Source organism: Temnothorax longispinosus, chromosome 11 (assembly GCF_030848805.1).
Source record: "Temnothorax longispinosus isolate EJ_2023e chromosome 11, Tlon_JGU_v1, whole genome shotgun sequence".
Taxonomy (NCBI): Eukaryota; Metazoa; Arthropoda; class Insecta; order Hymenoptera; family Formicidae; genus Temnothorax; species Temnothorax longispinosus.
In genome coordinates this window covers 11,267,000-11,291,188 of record NC_092368.1, presented here as the reverse complement: position 1 = coordinate 11,291,188, position 24,189 = coordinate 11,267,000, and the positions used below count along the sequence as shown (strand labels likewise).

Here is a 24,189-nt window from a genome sequence, read left to right as displayed (position 1 = left end):
TGAAATATTTGGGATGGTGAAATGTTACATGTTTAGTGTGGAGTGGCAAAAACGAGGTTTACCACACTGCCATATACTTCTATGGTTGCATACAAAAATTCAGCCAGACGAAATAGATAAATTCATTTGTGCAGAACTGCCAGATAAGGAACGTGATCCATTGTTATATGCAATAGTGTGCAAAAATATGATACATGGACCATGTGGAGAGCACAACACAGCCTCATCATGCATGAAGAATAATAGATGTTTGAAGAGATATTCACGAAATTTCATTATAGAAACACAAACAGGGAACGATGGCTATCCAACTTATAGACGAAGGAGTCCAGAGAATGGAGGATATATTGCAAATCTTAATATACGTGGGAAAATAGTAAGAATAGATAATAGATGGATTGTTCCATATTGTCCTATGTTGACGAGATGTTTACAGGCTCATATAAATGTTGAATATTGCCATTCGGTACAGGCTATTAAGTATATATGTAAATATATTAATAAAGGTTCGGACCAAGCCACGTTTACTGTTCAAAATAAAATGGATGAAGTGAAGAAGTATGTAAATGGTCGTTACATAAGTACCTCAGAGGCTTGCTGGAGATTTTTCGATTTTTCAATTCATGAACGATATCCGACTGTAATGCATTTGGCAGTACATTTAGAAAATGGACAACGTGTGTATTTTACAGAAAATAATATTCAAGAAGTTATTGAAAATCCACGAAAAACAACGTTAATCGCGTTCTTTGACCTATGCAAAACGGACGAATTTGCAAAAACGTTATTATATCATGAAGTTCCAGGGTACTATACTTGGAAAAATAATACATTTATGAGAAGAAAAAGAGGGCAAGATGTCGAAGGATATCCTGGTATAAAAAAGGATTCGGTTCTTGGAAGAATTTATACAATTCATCCAAATCAAACCGAGTGTTTTTATTTGCGAATGTTATTGCATCATGTCCGAGGCCCAACTTCTTTTGAGGTGTTAAGAACGGTAAACGGTGTGGTTAATCCTACATTTAAAGCGGCTTGCCAAGAACGTGGACTTTTGGAAAATAATGATCAATGGAAAAATACACTCGCTGATGCTGTTGAATTGCAGTCGTCGAGAGAATTAAGAGAATTATTTGCAATTATTTTAGTATTTTGTCAGCCGTCGCGACCAGTTATATTGTGGGAAAACATTTAAATTAAATTTATGTGAGGATATTTTACATAAAGAGCGTTGTAGATATAATGACATAACCTTAACATTATCAGATGACATTAGTAATAAAGGTCTAATTAAAATAGAGGATGAGGTTGTTAGACTAAGTGAGAAATATTTGGTAGATTACGGTTTAATGTCACCAATACGTAACCAAGAAAATGACATAAACTCATTCGATGTGATTTTAAGATGTTCATATGATACGAATGAGTTAGAGGAATATGTACGTAACAATCTTCAAAAAATGGCATTTGACAGAATTATGGATAGTGTAAACAATAATTTAGGAAAAGTATTATTCTTGGATGCTCCTGGAGGAACTGGTAAAACATTTTTATTAAATTTAATAATGGCTAATGTGAGATCAAAAGGGGAAAGGGTTTTGGCTGTAGCATCGTCAGGTATTGCAGCAACTCTGCTCAGTGGCGGAAGAACGGCACATTCAACTTTTAAATTACCAATAAACGTATTTCAGGAAAAAGAAACAGTGTGCTCAATACGTAAAAATGGAACACTTGGGAAAATAATACAGGAAACAGTATTAATAGTGTGGGATGAGTGTACGATGAGTCACAGAGCCTACATTGAAGCAATCGATCGAACCCTAAGAGATTTAAAATCATGTAATAAAGCAATGGGTGGAGTGACATTTGTTTTTGCAGAGGACTTTCGGCAGACATTACCAGTTATTCCAAGAGGAACAAGAGCAGATATTATAAAGGCATGTTTAAAATCATCTTACATGTGGAATTTTATAGAAAAATTGAATTTGAGAACCAATATGAGAGCACATCTTGGGGGAGGGGACTTCGAATTTTCACAGCAATTAATAAATATAGGAGAGGGAAAAATAATTAATGACAATGGTTACATAAATATTGACGAGAAAATAGGAAAGGTTGTAAATACTATAATCGAATTGATTGATGAAATTTATCCTGATATTGAAAATTTAGTAGAAAAATCTTATAATTGGCTATGTGAAAGAGCAATTGTATCGCCAAGAAACTCATCAGTAGAGGAGATAAACAACATAATTTTGGAGAAGATAAATTGTGAAAGCCGAGAATACAGATCCATTGATACCGTCATTAATAATGACGATGTAGTACACTATCCTCAAGAATTTTTAAACGCACTTAATCCATCAGGTTTTCCAAAGCATTATCTGAAACTGAAAGTCGGAATACCAATAATGTTGTTGCGAAATTTGAATCCACCGAAATTATGTAATGGCACTAGATTACAGATCAAAAATATGTGCAACAATATAATCGAAGCTTTCATCTTTACTGGTCCAGCAGCAGGTGAACTCGCTTATATACCTCGAATCCCTATGATTCCAACGGATTTGCCATTTCAATTTAAACGACAACAGTTTCCAATTAAAGTGTCTTTTGCAATTACAATTAATAAATCACAAGGACAGACGTTTAAATATGTTGGAATTGATTTGCGTGAAGAATGTTTTTCACATGGACAATTATATGTTGGATTATCTAGGTCTGGAAATGCAGAAAATCAATACATTTTATTACCAATAAGTAGGAATATTAAAAATATTATTTATCCAGAAGTTTTGTAAGCTTAAAATTGAACAACCAAAAATAAAAAGAAATTTGTATGAAGGATGAGTGTGAGTTAAAGTGTTGCAAACATATATTTGGGAAATAAAGTAATTTAAGTAAAAGAAAAAAGTTTCGTATAAAAGTTTAGTGTCAAAGTCAAAAAGGATGTGTAAATGGAAAAATGGAAAAACGCATGCGCGCGCGCATAAATAGAAACATGTACACAAAATAAACAAAAGCGTGCGCGCATGCGTATATACATACATACACGCATGCATGCGCATACGCATACGTACACACATGGGGCACAAAAACGCATATGTATACGCACCCACGAAAACGTATACGCACGTACGTACAAACACACACACACACACACACACACACACACACACACACACACACACACAAACACTAACACAAACACACATACACAAGAGGTGTAAATCCGACCAGGCAACCTCCACGTGGTACATCTTGGGTAATGCTAATGCTGGCGGTATTGACACAAAATTGAGGTATGGCATATTATATGCAAAAATGCTTTATTTCCAAAATATAAATTTGTAATATTGAAAATTAAAAAATGGCAAAAGCTACGCGTATATATGAGAGCAATGCATATGGAGAGAGGGAGAGAGAGAGACTATTTGCGTGTCCTAATACACATGTTCTCCGGGGCGAAGCCCGGCGGGGGATGCTAGTAATATATATATATATATATATATATATATATATATATATATATATATATATATGTATACAATTACTCATTAGTTGCTAAAAATAACAAGTATTAAAAAATAAGTTTTTATTATTACAAGTACCGTCATTAAAGAAGTCCTCATTTTCCTTGTCCTTGTCATTATTCTCAAGAAATAATGCAGATTCCGAAGCTAATTGGTCATCTTCCATGTTATCAAAAAACAGAGGTAACAGTACAAAATACAAATATTTTATTAAAATATTTAAACCCAATAAGGGAATACAAGGCATTTAAATACAAAGTTTATATATGTATTTTAAAAGATTTAATCGCATCGCAAAGAATTACAGAGGTAACAGTACAAAAAATAAAAATATTTTATTAAAATACATAAATTTTTCTTGTCAAAAAACTTGGCGCTGCTAGACCTCAAAATTAGGTCAGCCTGGTGTGTATGTGCGAGCGAGTGGGTGTGGGCGATGTGTCTAGCAGCGCCAAGTTTTTTGACAAGAAAAATTTATGTATTTTAATAAAATATTTTTATTTTTTGTACTGTTACCTCTGTAATTCTTTGCGATGCGATTAAATCTTTTAAAATACATATATAAACTTTGTATTTAAATACCTTGTATTCCCTTATTGGGTTTAAATATTTTAATAAAATATTGTATTTTGTACTGTTACCTCTGTGTAATTCTTCATGATTCAATTTTTTATTCTAATCGAAGAAAAGCAGTAGTAATATTATACCTCGAAAAAACCTAAGTAACAAGTGGTAGACGTAATCTTTGTATCTCGAAAAATATATGTTCTCTGTAATTGGCGCTGTAATTTAAAAAAAGATATCATTTCTTTTTTGTAATTGTAATAATAGATCACTTGAAGCGCGACTCTTTTTTGATAAGGTAACGTAATTTTGTGATGTGTATCACTTGAGTAATAATTTTTTGGAAATAAAAATAATACTGCTTAGGTTTTTTCGAGATTTTTGGAGATACAAAGATTACGTCCACCACCTGTTACTTAGGTTTTTTCGAGGTATAATACTACTACTTTGTTTTTTTTTCGAGGTGAAGATACTACTGTTTAGGTTTTTTCGAGATTTTTCAAGATACAAAGATTTCGTCTACCACTTGTTACTTAGATTTTTTTAAGGTATAATACTACCACTGTTTTTTTTTCGAGGTAACAACATATACACTACTATGCGTGTACTTGGCGCCTTTCTTTACCTTTTTTTTAAAAAAAATAATTTTGTACAGATATCACGCCTTTTTGCAGTATTACGCATTGTATAAACAATATGTACAGGGTGTTATTTCGAGGTATAATACTACCACTTTGTTTTTTTCGAGGTAACAACATAATACATATATACTACTATGCGTGTACTTGGCGCATTTTTTTTACCTTTTTTTTGAAAAAGGTAATTTTGTACGGATATCACGCCTTTTTGTAGTGTCATATAAGACGTCGGCGTTAGAAGTAGATAGAAGAAGAAGTATCTTAATAAAAAATTTTCACATTTGGACTTTGCGTCGCAATATCTCCGCTCGTAGGGCACGGAGCGGGATATTATAAGAGAAACCCCCCCCCCCCCTAATTGGACCCCAAGCTATCGATCAAGCCTACTTAGAACTTGATCCGTTCACTCGTTATTGAGATCTCAACATCTCGGGTACTCGCAACCCGTCGCGTCGCGTAAAAAAGTCACGGTCGGTCTCGCTCCGCGTGTACTTGGCGCGAGACACTACCACAGTATATACAGTAGCGCAATTCTCTGTCGGCGCCTTTGATGTTAGTGTTGTCTAAAATAGAGTGCGCATGCGCGAAATAAGTAAGCGCCCACTAATACCAACTGAACGGCCACGTACAGCAGACACAACTGATGAGTGTCGTCTTATCGACACGCTACGCTGATTCGTTGGGTCTAAAAGTATAAGAGCCAATCACGTGCTATGCTACTGAGCGGTTTTGTTGAACGCGCCCAACGTCTTTCTTTCTCAATTGCTCTTCCTTTCTCCGCTCTCACTCCATTTTTACATGAAATTAATCTGAATTTAATAAACATAATGAAGATAAATATTTATTACGTATTAAACATAAAAAAAAATACAAAAATGAGAAAAAATAAAATTATATTGCAGATATGTGATTGCAGATTGAATAATATAAATGTATTGAGGTATGTTATTAGAAAATATAATGTTATATAACATATATTGAACAACCGAAAAGCAAAATATAATATTTTATACATTATACTTATAAAAAAACAATTATAATTAAAAAATATTTAATATAAAATAGTTTTATTACATTAAATGAAATAAATGAATGATTTAATTATGCATCCAAAATAAAAATGAGATATATATTCATGCTTAATTTAAAATGCAATAAATGAAATTTTAATTTTAATACGACGATATGTTAATATTACATTTTAAAATAATTTTATGTATACCTATACAAAAAGAATATACCTGTAATAAATATAACTGCAATATATTAAAAGTACATATTTCATTAATAAATATAATAAAAAAACTACATTTTTTATGTAAAATAAAATTGTATCTTTATTACAATACATAAGAAATTACATATTATATGTATTACCAAATTGTAGTCTTTTTTTCTTTTAATTTATTCACTGCTCCATGCTTCAGCTACTCGATCCACCTCAACACAGACCAGAGAAACAGAACAAAAAAATACATTAAATACACTTTATTGTACAATTCTTTCATCGATCTGTATCTCAGCTACTCGATCCACCTCGATACAACCCAAAAAAAGAAAAGGGCAATAAAAGTGCAAGCTACAATAATTACTGTACAATAATGTAGAACAGAAAATACTTAAAATATAAACAAGGAATCTATAAAATGTAATATAAATAAGCTCCATTTCTTCTCCAAGTTTTTCATTCGTATAACCTTTTGATTATTCATCCTTAAGGTATGTAAGAACTTAAAAAAAAAAAAAAAATAATTTAATTAAATGTATCACTAACAGTATTCATGCTTTTACAAATACACATGCACCATCGCACATACATACATATATATATTTAACACACACGAATACATGAATTTATGTAACATACACAATATTAAATTTTAAGTAACGTAATGTATAAAAGTCTATTAATGCACACATATTAATACATATATAGTAACGCATAATTTCAACGCACAATATGAACGCATAATATCAAAACACAATATCAATATTAACGCAACTGAAAAAATTGCACATACATGTTGCCATTAATTAAAAGTAAAATGTAAAACGCAACAGTACAATCAATACATTATTAAATATAATATAAATTAAACAATATAATTTGAAAATAAACAAAATGCAATAAAGAAACACGCAAAGTTATATATATATAATGTTATTTGCAAGCAAACAAAACATGCAATAAATGAACACACAATACTGGGTAAGTAATATATCACAATCCATTATAAGAATAAGAATCAATGAAACAGTAGCCTCAATAATTAAAATATGCCCGTAAAACATAACTCAACATGACAATTAAACATTATAAGAAGAAGACTGTGTAGATAAGAAAAAGTGTAAGAATTACAAAGAAAATTTATAAATGTGAAACGTTTAAAAGTTTCCTATTTTTTGTGGTAACCCGTTTGCATGATTTATTATGCAGCGATAATGTGTAATATATACGCATACGAAGATACAATTTTATCAAAAATGAAGTAGGAAAGTTTGGACATGGCGGTTCAAAAATTATATTTTGTGTTAATTGGAATTATGAGGAGCTGAGCTTTGAACGAGCGATGTGCTCCCGCCCTTCGAGAGGGCAGCTCCGGTGTGGCGCGCGCCTCGGGGCGCCACGCGTACGTGCGGTCGTTCGGTCGTTGTGTGAACACACAAGAGCCTCGATCACCGTCGTGTTCAGACGTGTTAGTTACGGTTTAAGTTACAGAGTGTGACATACTTATATATAATAAAGACAGTATTCAGAGTGTACAAAGACTAAGATTGTTGTGTTCCCTGCCCATCTCACCACATTTCAAGTCGTCCCTGATTATATTTCCAATAGGAATAAATAATTGCCTATATTTTTCTGAAAACAATTCTTCTCAAAATTTTTTACAAATACTTCTTCTAATTTATGAATATAATAACAAAGTCATTACTTGGTATGTTTAACTTCCCAAACAAATTTCCTTCTTCGTTTTCATAGGCTCGAAAAAAACAATATAATGTTGTATCATCTAAGACAGCCATATTATCATTCATATATTTTGTACATATATCACAAGAATGTATTGCTGTACATCTTTTAATTAAAAATCCGCAAACATATTTAAATGCGTTTTCTTCTGGCAGATCCATTGAACGATATTCATGAGTTGGAATATTTAAAATGTTATGTGCCGATGATGAAGCAGTAAATTCCGAAATAGTGGACTCTTTGGTATTATTATCTAACGCTCTAATAAGATTTAACATTTCATCATTATCAGAAGCACAATTTTGCGTATCCGAATGTTTTAATAATGTTGTACTAAAAAGTTTTTTAAAGGCGCGCTTAAATTGTATAGGTGTCGGATTAAGACAATTACCGCCTTGTTTCCGAACGGAACCAAAAAAATTTTCGACACAATCTTGATTCAATCTACGTGTTCGGAGATATGGAAAATTATGATTTTTTAATGTTTCCCAAAGCTGAATGATGCTATTAATTGTTATCTGCCAGCATTCAAAGCATTTAACTTTTACATATTTACCATTATTATTATTATTAACTACTTTAATACTTTTTATAAGATCTGACGTTTGTTGCAAAAACTGCATTTGTTTTTCACTTCGGGTAAAAACTTTTCCATGTTCTTTAGGATTATTTACGGCGGACGAATTTAACATATCGAACAACTTATCAAAATGATCAATTAAATCTATAGTTCCAACGACTTCAGTCGGAAGAAAACCGACAGACATCTGTGTACACATTCTTGCACATACATGGTTACTAAGTACTTGTACGGCATATTTAACTTTTATTCTCATAAAGTTATTTGGGTCCATATGAATTTTTGATAATTTAGGAGCTGCTCTTATCCATTGTTTGACGTCTTGCATATAAAACTGTCTAATATGATCCCACAAAGCTACTTTATTATTAAATTCAAAATTATGTTTTAACAAATTATTTCGGGTTGCTTTTATTAAATGTGGAGTGTCAAAAATGTAAACTAAATTTTCTCCGTTAACTGAAAAAGTTGAATTTTATGTAGATATTCCTAAATCACGGGACAGTTGTATAAAATTAGAACCCATGTCCGTAACCAATGCATGCACCATAGCACCTGTATTTCTTAATTTAATTATTGTATTAAATATCAGATTTTTTAAAAAGTTCATATGGCATGTAGTCTCTACAAAACAAAAAACAATAGGCACCTTCCAATTACCTGCAATACTACGTGCCATAATAACTAAAGCGCTTCTTGCAGGTTTAGATGATTTTTTATCACCAATGTCTTCGAAACCAATTATTTCATTCCGTGATATATTATAAAATAAATGAGCTTTTAAACTCATTTCGTCTGTACATATTATGCAATGACGTTCTATGAGAGGCAACGTATTCACGTTCAATTTAAGTGCTTCAAAAATTTTATCATTTATACCAGGCTCAATATTCCATTTTTGCGTAAATAATTGTAGAGAACGTACAGAAGGCAATGCAATTGAATCTTTTAATCCCCGGTACATTCGTGGACTTAAAAAAAATAATGATAAAGCAAATTTCTTAAATTCAGGATCATATCTTCTGCCACGTTTACATTTTAATTGTGCGTCGACTTGTGCCGCTAATATTCTATTAAATTTTTCCGGTAATAACTTACGGCCTAGTTTTATTAGTTGATCGAATTCGTTTTCTTCTTCAACTTTTATAGCTTTCTTCTTCTTTTCCATACAAAGCCGTCGGATTGTTTCACGCATTACTTTATTTTGCGCCTTTAATTTTTGAAACTTCATCCTCTCGCAATTTCCTTTTTCTCGAGCTATCATCGGACGATTTAGTCCTAACTGCAGGCTTCTTGATAGTGGATGTGCTCCTATAATATATTCCAAACGTTAGATCCATAGCACAAAGATTATTTTTAAATATGATATATGTAATCGTGTAACTATAAATTTGCTATAAGAGACAAAAACAGCAAAATAATGTTATCTAAATAAAATCTAAAATTAAAAGAAATTTAAATATAATGTGTTAATAAATAAATTACATTCTATATCCTAACAATTATATTTTATAAGAAAACTTTTATTACATAACAAATAAAAAAAATAAAAATACATGTTTAACTGTAAATTAGTAAAGAAAAACTTACGGTTGAGTTATTTCTATGTCACTGACAATAATTGGGACGATTGTTTGTAAAGTTTCTGCTTTGCTGAAAATATAAAATTTTTTTCTTTTAGCCATTATTGTTAATAAACGTAAACAAGTTCTTTATTAATATAAATTACCTATTATCTTCTTGCACTTGCATTTCTGCAACATCAGTTGCCTCAGCACATGTATTTCTGCAACAAAAATATGTATCATAATATCTATTATAAAATATAATATTATAAAAAATAGAAAATTTATATGTAGCATACCTATCTACTTTCTCTTTAACCACATTTTCCTCATTTTGTTGTGTTGGTTGTTCGGGTGCTGTGTGTTGTCCCTAAAAGATTTTAATTATTTTATGTTTTTATATGTTACTTTCGCGTAATACATAAAAAAGAATGTAAATATTGTTAAATATTGTTGTTATTATTATTTTTTATGTACTACTACCTTATACCAGTATTATTCAATTTTATACTTTTTTATGAAACAAAACTAATTTAATTAAATTAAAATATGTAAAATTAATAATTATTTGTTAGTAAAAACTCACTGTTGTTGAAAACCTGGTCCAAAAAATATAGTGAGTACAGCATCTGGGTGAAGACGAGCCCTAACTTTATTAATTTTGTACCATTTGTTTTCAAAATGCAAATCGCACAAACGACAATTCTGGTGGGCATATTCTGGACCTTTAGGTTTTAGATCCAGCCTTCCACATGCTCGTACCCATTGCAGCCATCTGTAAATGTTGTACCATTTTACCAATGACAAAGTAATGCACACATTACAATTAAAAATATAATTTATATAAAAAATAATAATTATATAAAGCAATGTGTTATACCTGTCTTGTTCCTTTGGAAATTTAAAAAAATGTTGTTGCACATCAATGAACTTTTTAACGCACTCTGGTATTGCACAGCTTGGCTTTCTTATCGCATTCATTTTTAATTATTATGCAGCAACACCTGAAACAAAGCTAAGATCAAAGTGCTTCCAAGAGAATTGTAAAGTTATATAATATTTATATAGGTTAACTATTCCCTTAGAAAAAAATTTCTCTTTTATGTTTCCTTCACTTTAACACTTTTTTCACTTTTATCACTTTCTTCACTTTTCTTCACTTCATTCTTTCACTGTCTTTACTTTGTAAACTCTTTTCACTTTCATCACATAAACGTATTCAGAGTCTGTCAAACACTTCTAACAGCTCTCAATAGCATTCAGTGGCTAAATTGAGCTAATTCCCTTCAAATTTCTGTTTCAATACAGATAAGCATTTACTTAACTGACCATTTAAATTTTAAGAGGGAGCGGAGCAGAACGGAGAAAAAAAGAGCAATTGAGAAAGAAGTTCAGAGAACGACGTTCAGATGGGGTTAGTGGACGCTTACTTATTTCGCGCATGCGCACTCCATTTTGGACAACAAGAAATCAGGAGAGTTGCGCTACTGTATATACTGTGACGTAACTCCGTAGCTACGCGAGTGATTAGAAACCTAAATCTCCTTGCATTGTCTCCGTGGTTCACATAACTTCTGACTCTTGTTTGAAGCAAACAAAAAATAAATATCAGCAAAATTTTATTTCTAAATATGTAGATATTTAAATAATGATTTAATAAAAGTTTGTATTTTAAGATGTTTGAGTTTAATTTACGAATTATTATAATTCCAGGCATTAAAATAAAAATTTATTACTTTTCTCAATTTATTCAATTTATTTTATTCAAGTTATTTTCCAAATATTTACGTTCACAATTTGATGAATATTTTCCACAAAAATGATGATGAGGGATAAATAACAACTGTTATTTTTTGCAGGTAGAATTGTGTACTTGTCATAATTCCATGAAAATAGTGAGAAATTCAATGATTATTGAATAATATTGCGCACTGCGCAGTGTGTAATTGGTAGATTCTCATTTCAGTAAAAATCAAGGTAATTGTTTACTTTAAACCCTTATAGAAATTTAATTAAACACTATTAAAAGCACTATTAACAGTGCTTTTAATAGTGTTTTTAAATGATTAATCACTAGCCAAAAAATCACTTACAGTATTAAATTTCTATAAGGGAAAGATGTACTACTATTTAATCAATATTAAAACTTGTTCATTTAAGAGTATTTGTGCAATTACAGGAAAATAGTTGTCATCCTTGTTGTCATCTCTACTTTTTTAGCCACATGTAAATGAGATGTCTAACCAAGTGTCTAACAATAAGTTATACGATCTAAAAAATTCAGCAATCGGCTGGCATTCAAAAGACAGATTTTTGTATGTAAGCAAATATTTCCAATGTCTATTAGCGAAACGTGAATGCCCTTTTATTGCAAAATAAGATTTTTGCTGTATTGTTTTATAACTTATGGAGAGTCGTAAGTATACTTACTATAGCATGTAAACGCTTCGCTCACTCTACGAGTAATGGAGAGTTAAATAATACAAAATCAATAAAGCATTCACAATTTTTAAATATTTTTGTTTAAAAATATATATTATAATACATTTCAATTTAATTAAATAGTTATTATGATATTGATAAGTAAAAAATTAGTGTCGGGATAATTTATTATTTTTTATTTCAATACGAAGGTCTACCTAATTTACACACATGTTCATCCAATTTTCTTTAGTTCGTAATAAATAAATACCACAATTTTAATTTATAAATATTTATACGTTGTATTAAAAACAAAATGGTTTTTATTATATTACAATAAATTTTTTTATAAAGGAATAATTTTTAAAATAATTAATTGTGTTTTTTTGCATTACAGGGATAATATAAAACAATCTAGTTGGAAGTTGTAAGGTTAGCAAAAAGTATTATTAGTGGCTTGATTAGTGATTAATATATAGAGACAAAGAATGTAATATATTACCTAAAGCTTCCTGTTGCCTGTTTTCAAAAGACACATCGTCATAACATTACATTACATGAATCGAGATTTTACTGGGTTACTTCAGTTTAAGAAAATTGATTGCAAAATGGCTCGTCAGAATAATTTTATTGAAAACTTTTGGGATATTCTGGAAACAACACATGGAGTTTTTATTTCTAACTACATCAAAAACATTATGCATTTTAACAATGTAGATAATCCAATATCTTTCAAAAAAATCACTAAATCAATGATAAGTGAACTAGAAGATTTTGCAAAATATGAAATGCAAGAATTTATTGAACCAAATGCAGATTTAAAAGCGTACTTTGGTTTATTTGAGAAAAGGCCAGAAAAATTTCGATTCATGATAGGTGACAAGCAATTGATACTGACATTAGTTAAAATAGTTAAGGGGATGCTGGAGTCGCGGGCGAACTCGATCAGCGTCGATAAAGAAGTGCTCACCGATTCTTACATATACATACAGAGCGCAGGCAAACTCGACCAGCGTCGATAAAGAAGTGCTCACCGATTCTTACACATACATACAGAGCGCAGAGTTTTTGGCTGAATTCGGGGAGACGCGTAACATGTGCATATGAAATTTTCTAACATACTTTTCTCTTATACTAAAGCTCGCAGCTCATTTCTGCAAGCACAGGATTCTTCTTTATTGTATTTCCGTGACGGCTGCAAGGTTTTTGTATACGTACACAGTCTAAAACTTTTATTTGCAGCAAATGTTGTCATGAGTCGACCGCAGAATCGAAAATAAAAATGTAATTTTCTAATTTTTTTTCGTTTTTCATACGCAATTGGTGCCTGCCGTCTTCGTTATCGTCCATACTTTAATTCTGGACAAAAAATTTTTAATTCGGTGAAATCAATCAAAAGATTTGTGTGTCTGAAAATTTCGTGGTAAAACAGACCTGTCTCCAGCATCCCCTTAAAGAAATGTTACCAGATATCTGGAGATTGTCAAAGCCATTTCAAGTTTCTCTCGATGAGCCATCTTTAAAGAAAGCGAAACTCGCAGTTGACAAATCAAATTTACAAAAATATGTATCACCACTTCAAAGCGATCAAAGTTCAAATGTTAATCTTGATACTAAAAGAAAGAAAGTAGAGACGCTTATTAAAAACTTAAATAAAAAGTATACATCAAATGAGAACGTAAGCGAAGACATACGGAAGAAATTAAAGTGCTCTACAAAAGTAAAGATATATCCGTAAAAGATAGTTGCTCGGGGGGGTATCAATTGTTCCCCGGATTTGCGATTGGCCTGTAGTAGGGTGGTTCAAAGGACCAAAGGGGCAATCCCCTCACGAATGCAAGCGAAATATAATTCAAGAAAAACGGGATAAAGCAAGCGAAGCGACTCACCGTATCGCAGCCCGGCGCCCTCCTGGGGTAGTCTCTCGGCCGTTCTCGTCCGTCCTCTCAGGTGGCGAATCCTCCTCGATAGCAAGCGGGAGGCGTGCAGGCGGACAAGGTAGCGAGCAAGCAGGCAAGCGAGCAGCAAGCAAACACGCAAACGGGCAAGCAGGCACACGCCGTTATATTCTTCGAGCACTCGACTCTGGCTCGTACTCCGTCTCAACGTGTCGGCGATTCTTACGGGAGTAACGTGCTCCGGAACTCTCTCGGCTCGCGCTCCTGGAAGTACGGCCCGAACGAGTACTATTGTCCCAATAATTAGGCTTGCCGCCCGTGGGCGGGCAGCACGAGTCGGGTGAGTCGCGCGAGTATTGACACCTGTCGCGGTCCGCCAACGTTTCGCGCGAGTCTCAAACCGACGATAACTTTACGATTATGAGCTTACTGACTAATATACAACGAGTATCAACGCAATTCAAACATGTCAAACATTACACAGGTGCGACTAAACTACTATCTTACAATTAGGTGCAAGCGAGCGCCAACCAATAGTTATGACAAAAATGGTCTTTCCAAAGCATTTACATATTCTGCTTGTGTAACATGCCCGTTATGTTCAGTGCTTGTTAACTTTACAAAAGTCGGAAGCAGATGGATAATTTCAAATATTGCTCGTCATATTGAGACTCATACAAAATCTGCTGGACAGAAAAAGGCGGTTTTAAGTAATGTTAAGTCAATTATAAGGATTCTTTTAAGATATCCAGCGATATATCTAACGAAAGTCAACATACTGATGATCCTACATTAGCTGTGATTGCAGAAGGAACTATTGTTAATAACGAGTTGGTGCTTTCGTTCGTAACAATTCCGTAAATATTACCGATACATTTTTTATTCATTTAACCAATAATCCGATGCATAACTCTACTTTGGATTCTGGACGTCATTCAGAATCTTCAGATAAAAAGACAAATGAGATAAGCCTGAACAAGACTCAAAATCTATTATCAAAACTGTAAGCATGAAGGAATCTAAACGATTAACTGAATCTATTTCCGCGTCTAATAAAACAGTTGAAAATCCAACAACCCATGAATCTTTACCATCAACGTCTAAATCACTAAATGATGTCAGCAAGGATATAGATAGTGTTTGGGGGAAATGGTAGATCAAGATGATTATCGAACAAATTATCTCGAAAAAACAATTTCTCTAAAAAATGTTCGTACTACTAATAATTCTCGATCGCGATCAGAAAGAAACATGCGTAAATTGTTCTCTTCTGTAGATGAAACTCAACCACGAATTTCATGTTACTTTCCTGTGCTCAATCGTTTAGATGTTGAAATTAATCGAAATAAAGAATTAAATATTTCTATTAAACATTTTCTGGGAAAACACTCAGATAATTCTGCAAACCATGATATACAATATGAGTCAAATGAAACGCACAAACCTTATTTTTTTAAAAATTAATGAACACTGCTCTTTCTAACACAAACAAAAAGAAGGGGGGACAACGATACGACGATACACTTAGGCTTTTCGCAACTTATTTATTTGTTATCGGTGGTCGAATGTTGTATGAAACATTATCTGTGAACTTACCCTTACCTTCTTTGAGTACAATAAGTCGTACGTTAGATAATTCGGGTTGTTTAATAATAGAAGGTGATATGCGAGTCACGGAATTAGAAAAGTTTTTACACATGAGAAAACTACCATCTTATGTATGGTTAAGCGAAGATCCAACCCGAATAACCGGTCGTATTCAATATGACTCTAAATTGAATCAACTCGTTGGTTTTCCTTTACCGTTGAACAATGATGGAATGCCTGTAACACACTCATTTACAGCTACTTGTGCTAAAAAAATAGAAGAATACTTCAGTACTAATAGTCCTGCCACTTTATTGTATGTAATAATTGCACAACCGCTCGTATATCAGGCACCTTCTTTTTGTTTGTGTTTATACAGTACTGACAATAAATTCAAAGCTGATGATGTTATTAAGCGATGGTCTTACACTGTTAAATATTTAAAGGATGCAGGTATAAAAATTCTAGGTATGTATTTTGATAGTGATCCTCGGTTATTGCGAGCAATGCGAATTGATACAAATACCGGTGTTTTTAAACAAACAAATTCTTGTGAAATTAGTCAAGTTCCTCTTGCATTACAATGCACTTTAGAGTCATTACCAAAAACTATTTGTATACAGGATAGGGGAGACCGGAGATAAACAGTCTGGATTTTTTCGGTGCCGATTTTTAATAACAAAATAAATAATTTAAGTTAAATATTGTATACCACTGTAAAGAGTGAACCTTTAGCTACAAAATTTATTTAAGAAATTTTTATCTACGTCGCTTTGTTTAACCGGTATGGAGCAAAAACGACAACAGTGCAAAAATTGAAATCTCAAAAATGCCGGGGTTAAAGCGTCCCCCCCTGGGGCTAATCAGTCACACTGCATTTTCTATACATATACGTACATCTAATCTTGAAAAATGATAGGATACATTTTAATAATTGTTTTTTAAGAAAAAAATATAAAAATTTATTCAAAATTTTTATGCAAAACATTATTAAAAAATAATTGTTTTACCTATTTCATAAAACAATTTAGGCACGTGAATACAGATCCTGACGAGCGCACGACGACGACGACGACGACCACCACCACCTCGATGACGACGACGACGACGACGACGACGACCACCACCTCAACGACGACGACAACGACGACAACGACGACGACGACGACGACGACGACGACGACGACCACCACCACCGACACCACCACTGCTACAACGGCGGCGACAATGACGCCGAGACGATGCGACAAACGCTGGACGATGCGGTCGCACGTGCGACTGTCACTGACACAACGACCAACAACGACGATCTACCGCGGCCGGGACGATCTACCACGCGCGCGGCATGTCAACTCTCGCGCGAAAATCGCGGGATCTCAGTGCCGTGCCTCGCCGCGCCGTACCTCGCCGACGCGACGTGCCGTGAGCGCGAGCGATCTCGAAAACAACGGTCCGCCATCTTTTCGGTCGGCCAAAACTCCAAAACACCCGTTTTGCGACGATACGTGCGTACCATTTCTTTCCTATACAAACTGACGCACGTGCAAGGGAAGACAGAATCACGCTCGAGGGAAACCTAACCTGAAATCGCCGTGAACTGAAGTCGTGCGCCCGGCGCGCCACAGTGACGAGATTAGCCCGATTAGCCCCGGGTGCTTGTAGACTGATTAGCCCCAAACACAAGTTTCAGGTTTGATCGCCCATGAAATATTAGACATCAACGATAATGAAAAAAACTACACTGGATTCGTGTTCAGCATGTATTACTCTTTATAATCACGTACCTAGAGATTTGGAGAGCAAATATTATTGCAGATAATACAAAATTTCCACGCGCAGAAAATTTCACTTTTACCTTCCGAAAACACGTTTGCTCTCGTAAAAATCATAACACGGCAGGTAACCTGCCGAAACTCCGTTGGTCACATGGGTACCATAAGCAGAGTTTACAATGTTAATAGCGAGTTTGCACAATATACCGGTTCCGAGATATTTGATTAGACGTATTCACCCCGTAGACGTTTTAGCCCCGGTCTCCCCTACTGTGCATATTGGCACCAAGCTCAAAACAAGAATACTGAAAAACTCCATTGTATTGCCAATGGGAAATTATTTAGTCTTAGCTAGTCACTTGCATATTCTGCTAGACACAGTTCCAAAAGACAAACATTGTTTAACTCGAAAAGATTTATCCTTAAAAGGTAGAATGAACTTTATTCCTTCAGTATTAAAAATATCAGATTCTAAAGTCTCCGAACTATTAAAAAAACATGTTTCGGAAAGTGAAGGAACTGTAACGTATTTATACGTTATCCGCTTGTGTTTGAGTGCATTTTTAAGCAAAACATTAAGCCCATTAGAACGAATTTATAATATATGGTATTGTGTTTTTTTTCTACGCTTATGGAGAGCTTGGCTATACACGCAAATTCACAGTATTCCATAACTGATAATTTTATAACTTTAAATGCGTATCTATATGTATCGAGATAAACGCACAAAGTTTGATAGATGTTATAAAGTTACTGAAAGAAATTGATTCTCCCGAACTATTTTTACCCTGGCAATTCAGCAGTCAACCGTGTGAAGATTTCTTTAGGCATTTGCGTTCAACAAGTTCTACATTTTCAACTATAGTGAATTGTAGTGTTTTAGAAGCTATCCACAGAGTTAGACGTATCTAACTTCAAAGTGACATATCAACAAGTAATTCTAACGTATCAACTGAAGGATATAAATTTCCACGCGCTCAAAAATCAAGTTCATTTTCCAATAAATCAACATTTGAACTTCTCTCTTTGGATGAAATGGAATATACTATTGAATCAGCAAAACAAGATGCTTTCATCACGGTATCATTACTAGGTATGACAGTACCCATATCGGATGCAGAAAATAGAATCATACATGACATTCATATTATTGATTCTGATAATTCAACTGTAGATTCATCTTGTACAGAAAAAGATAATAATGTATATTACGACACCCGCACGGTATACGGGAGGTTCCAGGTTCGAACCCTGGCTGGGGTTATATTTTTTCGCAATAAAAATTTAAAATTATTTAATTTAGAAATTACATCAACTGACCAAAACCCATGGTCGAAATTAATAATGTCTCGATGATTGATCCGAAAAAGTGCTGTGTGAATCCGACAAAGCAGGTTGGCTCACGGTTTTTCAATGTTCACATCGAAAAGACGTTATATATTGCCAGTCACGGTTGATTTAAATTACTTTAATTGTTAATAATGTATCTTTATCGTCCAATTCTAATAAAATAAATTCAGTAAATGAGACTAAAGATAATGAAGAGTTTGATTTATTGGAAGACTTAACGACACTTTTGTGCGTTCAGGATAGTTTAGAACTAACTAATTTCGACAAAATAACAACAGAAATTAAGCCTGACAGTCCTTTCACGATTGTAACCGATTCCTATGGTAAGGAATTAATAGTAAGGAAATCATCAATATGTTGGCTTCTAAGTAAAAACTTGTGCAAATTAAGCAGCAACAGATTACAGCGTGTTAGGAAATCTGAATTAACTACATATATACAAAATTGCGTTTTACACAGGGGAATGATGAGTACAAAAAATGTGATAAAATATTTATCGGTGATTGGTGCTTATTTAAAAGATTAAATAATAAAAAGTGCTATATTGGTCATATTCTTAGTTTCGCGTATACAAATGGCAAAACGTGGAAATCTATCGAATATTCAAAGAGTTTTGCAAAAACAGAAGGAAACAGTAAAGATATAGGTGTCCTTCGTCATTGGTATAAAATCGACAGAGACAGACAGTTAATTTTTGTGCCTATGAATACTCAAGAGTATATTAATATTAAAAACTACGTTCTTACAATTTCACGTCCTTAATTCTTTTGTGTTATTAGGGTTAAAGCTTAGTGAGAACATTTACGACAATATTAAAAAGTATTTCTAATCAGTAATTCTATATTTATATACCTTATATATTTTAATAATTTGCGTTGTGCAATTCGAGACTGAAACTTAGTAAATATATGCAAAAACAGCTAACAATAAGTTTAAACATTATGTATCTAATTATTATAAGTACATCCGTATTTCCATGTTGTGTTCGTAAAGTTTTATATATGATAAAATTATGTTGCGTTGAAAATGTACCTTAAAGTGTAATTTTGTTTTTTATTTATAAAAGTTATTGCATGATAAAGCAAAAAACAGATATTTATAAAAGTATTAATGAGAACGTCTACGAAAATATTAACAGTATTTATAATCGGTAAATATATGTACCTTGTATATGTTGTCATTTATTATGTTTTTTTCCTTTTCTATTTTAAAGTATTCTATTTATATTTAAAAAAATGATATAAATGTTTATATGTTACGTCCTGCGAACTCCACGATTTTCCTTTTTCGCGGAAATTCCTATTAAGCGCTTAAGATATCCCTTAAGGTAAGAATAAATAAACTGAGCACGGACGGTTATCAATCGGCGAGTGAGCTTTGATCTCCTCACATTCCTTTTTTTATATAACTAGCTATTTGGCTAGGCGACAAAGGGACTTTCCAGAATAAAGTACTGACAGACGGGACATACGTGATCGGATTTTTTCTATCAACTTTGTCTGGCCCATAACTATAAACCCGGCGACACGACGCGCCAAAAGGGCCTTAATCCCAGACGGAGTTTGCTTAGGATCTTTATTGCATCGCGCAACTAGCTCAAAATTACCGACGCAATGTTCCGACAAACAAAAACGAGATCTAAAACGTGCTTTTAGAAATCTTGTAAAAGCACGTGGCGGAAGTTTCTGTTTGCAATAAAACTACAATTAAGATTAGATGGAATGCATTTGTCTGTCGGTACTGAAAATAGGGTCGCAAGATAAACTAAGAACCCAGAACCCTAATAAAAGAGAAATCGGCGATAGCCGAAAACCAAAATACGTCACTGGAAGAATCGCTGGGTTGCATCCCCGATAAGACAATGAGGGCCTTACGAGACGACTCACCAATGAAAATCGATAACCGTATCTAGCTCCCCAGGATAGGCGAAAACTAGGTAAAAATCCACCTCTTGGGTGAAGACCATCCCACCCAATAAGAAATCCTTAAATACAAATTAGAAGAATCCCGCCAACCAAAAGTCCCAATAATGAAAACCAGACACATCCCACACGAAATCCACCCCTTCCATTCCTTACATTTTCCCATATAAACCCTGACATTGCGACACTCCCTCAAAAAGCTTCTGAGTCTCTTCAAGCTTCCCAAGCTTTAGTTTTGTGGTTTAGTCTCAGCATTATAATCGTGATCCCTCCCGTCTTCGAGTTACGATTCAGCACTTAGAGTCGGTGCAAGACATTCGACCGCACATCAGTCGCTCTGACTCATCGGTGGACTCGAGGTATCCTTTCGTTGTCCCGGATTAGCCGATTTATCAGTGGATTTGGAATAATCTCTATTATTTCGGGTTAGCTAACTTAATCGGTGGACTCGAGGTATCCTTTCGTTGTTCCGGATTAGTCGATTTATCGGTGGACTTGGAATACTCTTTCTCTATTAGTTCGGGTTAGCTGACTCGTCGGTGGACTCGGGGTGTTCCCTTCCTTATTCCGGATTAGCCGATTTATCGGTGGACTTAGAATACTCCTTCTCTATTAGTTCGGGTTAGCTGACTCGTCAGTGAACTCAGAGTATTCTTTTAATTTCTTTAATCTCCAAAACCCGAGATGACTTCCCCGCAGTTAACGGACTTTAATATTTAACAACCCGTTAACTTGTAGTAGATTTAGGCGGTCCTACCCGCAAAAAATCGCGAAACACGAAAGGAATCGTTGGAACAAGCGGGCGCGAAGGGAGGTTGAAAAACAAGCGTTGGAATTCCGCCAAGAACAAGTTAACGCCGGTCCTCCGCGACTCGCCACTCCGCCGCCTTCACCAGCTCTTCCGGAGGAACCACCGTTGCCGCCGCCTCCTAATTCGCCTTCCCGCCCCCTTTGTTATCGCGTGCTCCCCGATACACCTGATTCTTCCCCCCTGCTCGAACTTTTGTATTCCCCGGTTCGCCCCGGGGAACTTCCCGATTCCCCCTCCCTCTCGCCTGCCTCCAATCCTTCCCCCATACCGGCGAGGTCATATTCCCCTGTTCCTTTCGAGGAACTTTCCAGAGGACCATCCCCGACGCTGTCGACCGCCTCGACCGCTGAGGTTCTCGAGGAAGGTCCTTAAGGCTCCTGGTCCCTGAGCCGAGAACTCTGCGTTGACGGTGGCGACGTACCGTCGCGGCAGAAATCAGAACTCTCTCCTCTCATTCTCTCCAATGGAGAATTCTGTCTTGTGACATGTTGACAACCTATTTTGTTGTGCGTGCTATTTCTTTATTATTCGCTCTGTGTTTGTGCTCTAACGTTTAACGTATTCGTGAAAGTCGTAAAATTGGCCGAAAAGTAAGATTTGCATGCGGAAGGAACGTTTTCACCTCCTTTCGATAGTCGTTAAACGGCTGTTTTTCCCGTATGTTTAGGCTTCGTTTTATGGCTGTTTGTTTATTGTCGAGGGAAAAGGGTAGTTTTCGGCCAGTTTCGGAAGTGTTCTGAAACGATCTATAGTGATGTTTTATTGAAATGTCTTTTTATTTGAAAATGGCATGCACAACAAAATTGGGTGTTTTCCTCGCTTCGATAGTAAGAATCCAATATGGCCGCGGTAACTACCCAGGAGCCTTAACACCCGCATTTCCTTCTCAATATACCCGCGTATTTTCCCCCCTATACTAAACATATTCCGGAAGGGACTTTTACCATTGGTCCTGGAGAGTCCGACATAACAAACTCCGCTCGGTCATCCTCAGGGCCGATCCTCGCTACTTCACTCTTGTTTTTATCCCCAACCATAAATTTCCGTATAAAATTCCCGTTTACCTCCTAAAAGAGTTATTCCATCGCTTCACACCCACCCTCGAGAAAGTAGTCGATCCCGAAGTGATCACCATAGACTGATAATTAACACGCCTTATAGTATAGATATTATTTATTTTCCTTTATGTTTTAATATAATTCAAATACTCATGTACATCTCACACATACATAGTTAAATTCATGAATCCTAAAACTAATTGTAATAATAGTGGGCAGGATGTGCATTGAATAGGTTTTCCCTTCAACGATCTTGCCCGATCACCCCCGCACCAATGTAACACCCGCGGTAACTACACACACACACACACACACACACACACACACACACACACACACACTCCGGTTTATCTCAATACCTGATTCTCTACTCAATGTCAGTAACAAGTATTATTTTATTGTAATAAATGTTCAATCTACTCAATGTCAGTAACAAGTATTATTTATTGTAATAAATGTTCAATCTACTCAATGTCAGTAACAAGTATTATTTATTGTAATAAATGTTCAATCTACTCAATGTCAGTAACAAGTATTATTTATTGTAATAAATGTTCAATCTACTCAATGTCAGTAACAAGTATTATTTATTGTAATAAATGTTCAATCTACTCAATGTCAGTAACAAGTATTATTTTATTCGACAATATGTGTGAGAGAGGCAATAGGAGCCCAGCGCGGTACTCAGTGCGCAATAAATTTACCACGTGTACATATAAAACAATGTATTTAGTCGTTAAAGACAAAAGAAACGAACGTTTCGGCCCTTTCTTTGGCCATCCTCAGGTCTAATCCCAGCTCACGTTCCCTGTTGGCGGGTGAACAATCCGACGCTTGGCGAATTCTGCTTCGCAATGATAGGAAGAGCCGACATCGAAGGATCAAAAAGCGACGTCGCTATGAACGCTTGGCCGCCACAAGCCAGTTGGCACTGTGCCAAGGATGGCCAAAGAAAGGGCCGAAACGTTCGTTTCTTTTGTCTTTAACGACTAAATACATTGTTTTATATGTACATGGTAAATTTATTGCGCACTGAGTACCGCGCTGGGCTCCTATTGCCTCTCCCACACATATTGTCGATTTATACAGTGAGCCTTTTTACTTTATATTTATTATTTTATTGTAATAAATGTTTGGTTTGTTTGTAAGATTAAATTAAATGGTTTTTTATTTTAAATAAAACCTCGCTCTCAAACCTTTTCCACCTTTTGAAATCGCACGAGGTCCGATCCTGAGTTAAAGGGATTAAATTCCCTGACTCGAAAGAGGATCACCGACGATCGCACCGCTCACGGAAGGCGTCCTACCGTCCCTACGGACGTTGACCCTTTCTGAGCCATCGAAAGCAGAGTTGCCATTTTCTGAGTTTGGTAGCATTCGGTCGCATATGGAGGGGATGGAGTGGGGATGGCCCTTGTGACTGCCCGTGACGTCCCGTACCGCACACAAGCCACGTACCGTCGTACGTGTGCGCTCGCGGCTTCGGGCAACGTCGAGTAACATCACTCTACCGGGCCGC

General features: G+C 34.8%; 2 long non-coding RNA genes across 2 annotated transcripts in view; one reads left to right on the top strand and one right to left on the bottom strand.

Moving 5' to 3' along the window:
* The window catches only part of LOC139821350 (uncharacterized), a 47,771-nt gene extending 35,110 nt beyond the window's left edge, over positions 1 to 12,661 (top strand). The window contains exons 2-4 of the long non-coding RNA XR_011734253.1: positions 11,196 to 11,265; positions 11,711 to 11,828; positions 12,031 to 12,661. This is a non-coding gene — a long non-coding RNA (uncharacterized lncRNA). The remainder of the gene's footprint in view (positions 1 to 11,195; positions 11,266 to 11,710; positions 11,829 to 12,030) is intronic.
* LOC139821351 (uncharacterized) lies at positions 7,437 to 11,704 on the bottom strand. Its single transcript, XR_011734254.1, has 5 exons — positions 10,438 to 11,704; positions 10,151 to 10,221; positions 10,016 to 10,072; positions 9,877 to 9,939; positions 7,437 to 9,597 (listed from the first exon to the last, which is right to left on the bottom strand). It is a non-coding gene; the product is annotated as an uncharacterized lncRNA (long non-coding RNA).
* Positions 12,662 to 24,189: the final 11,528 nt, after the last annotated feature.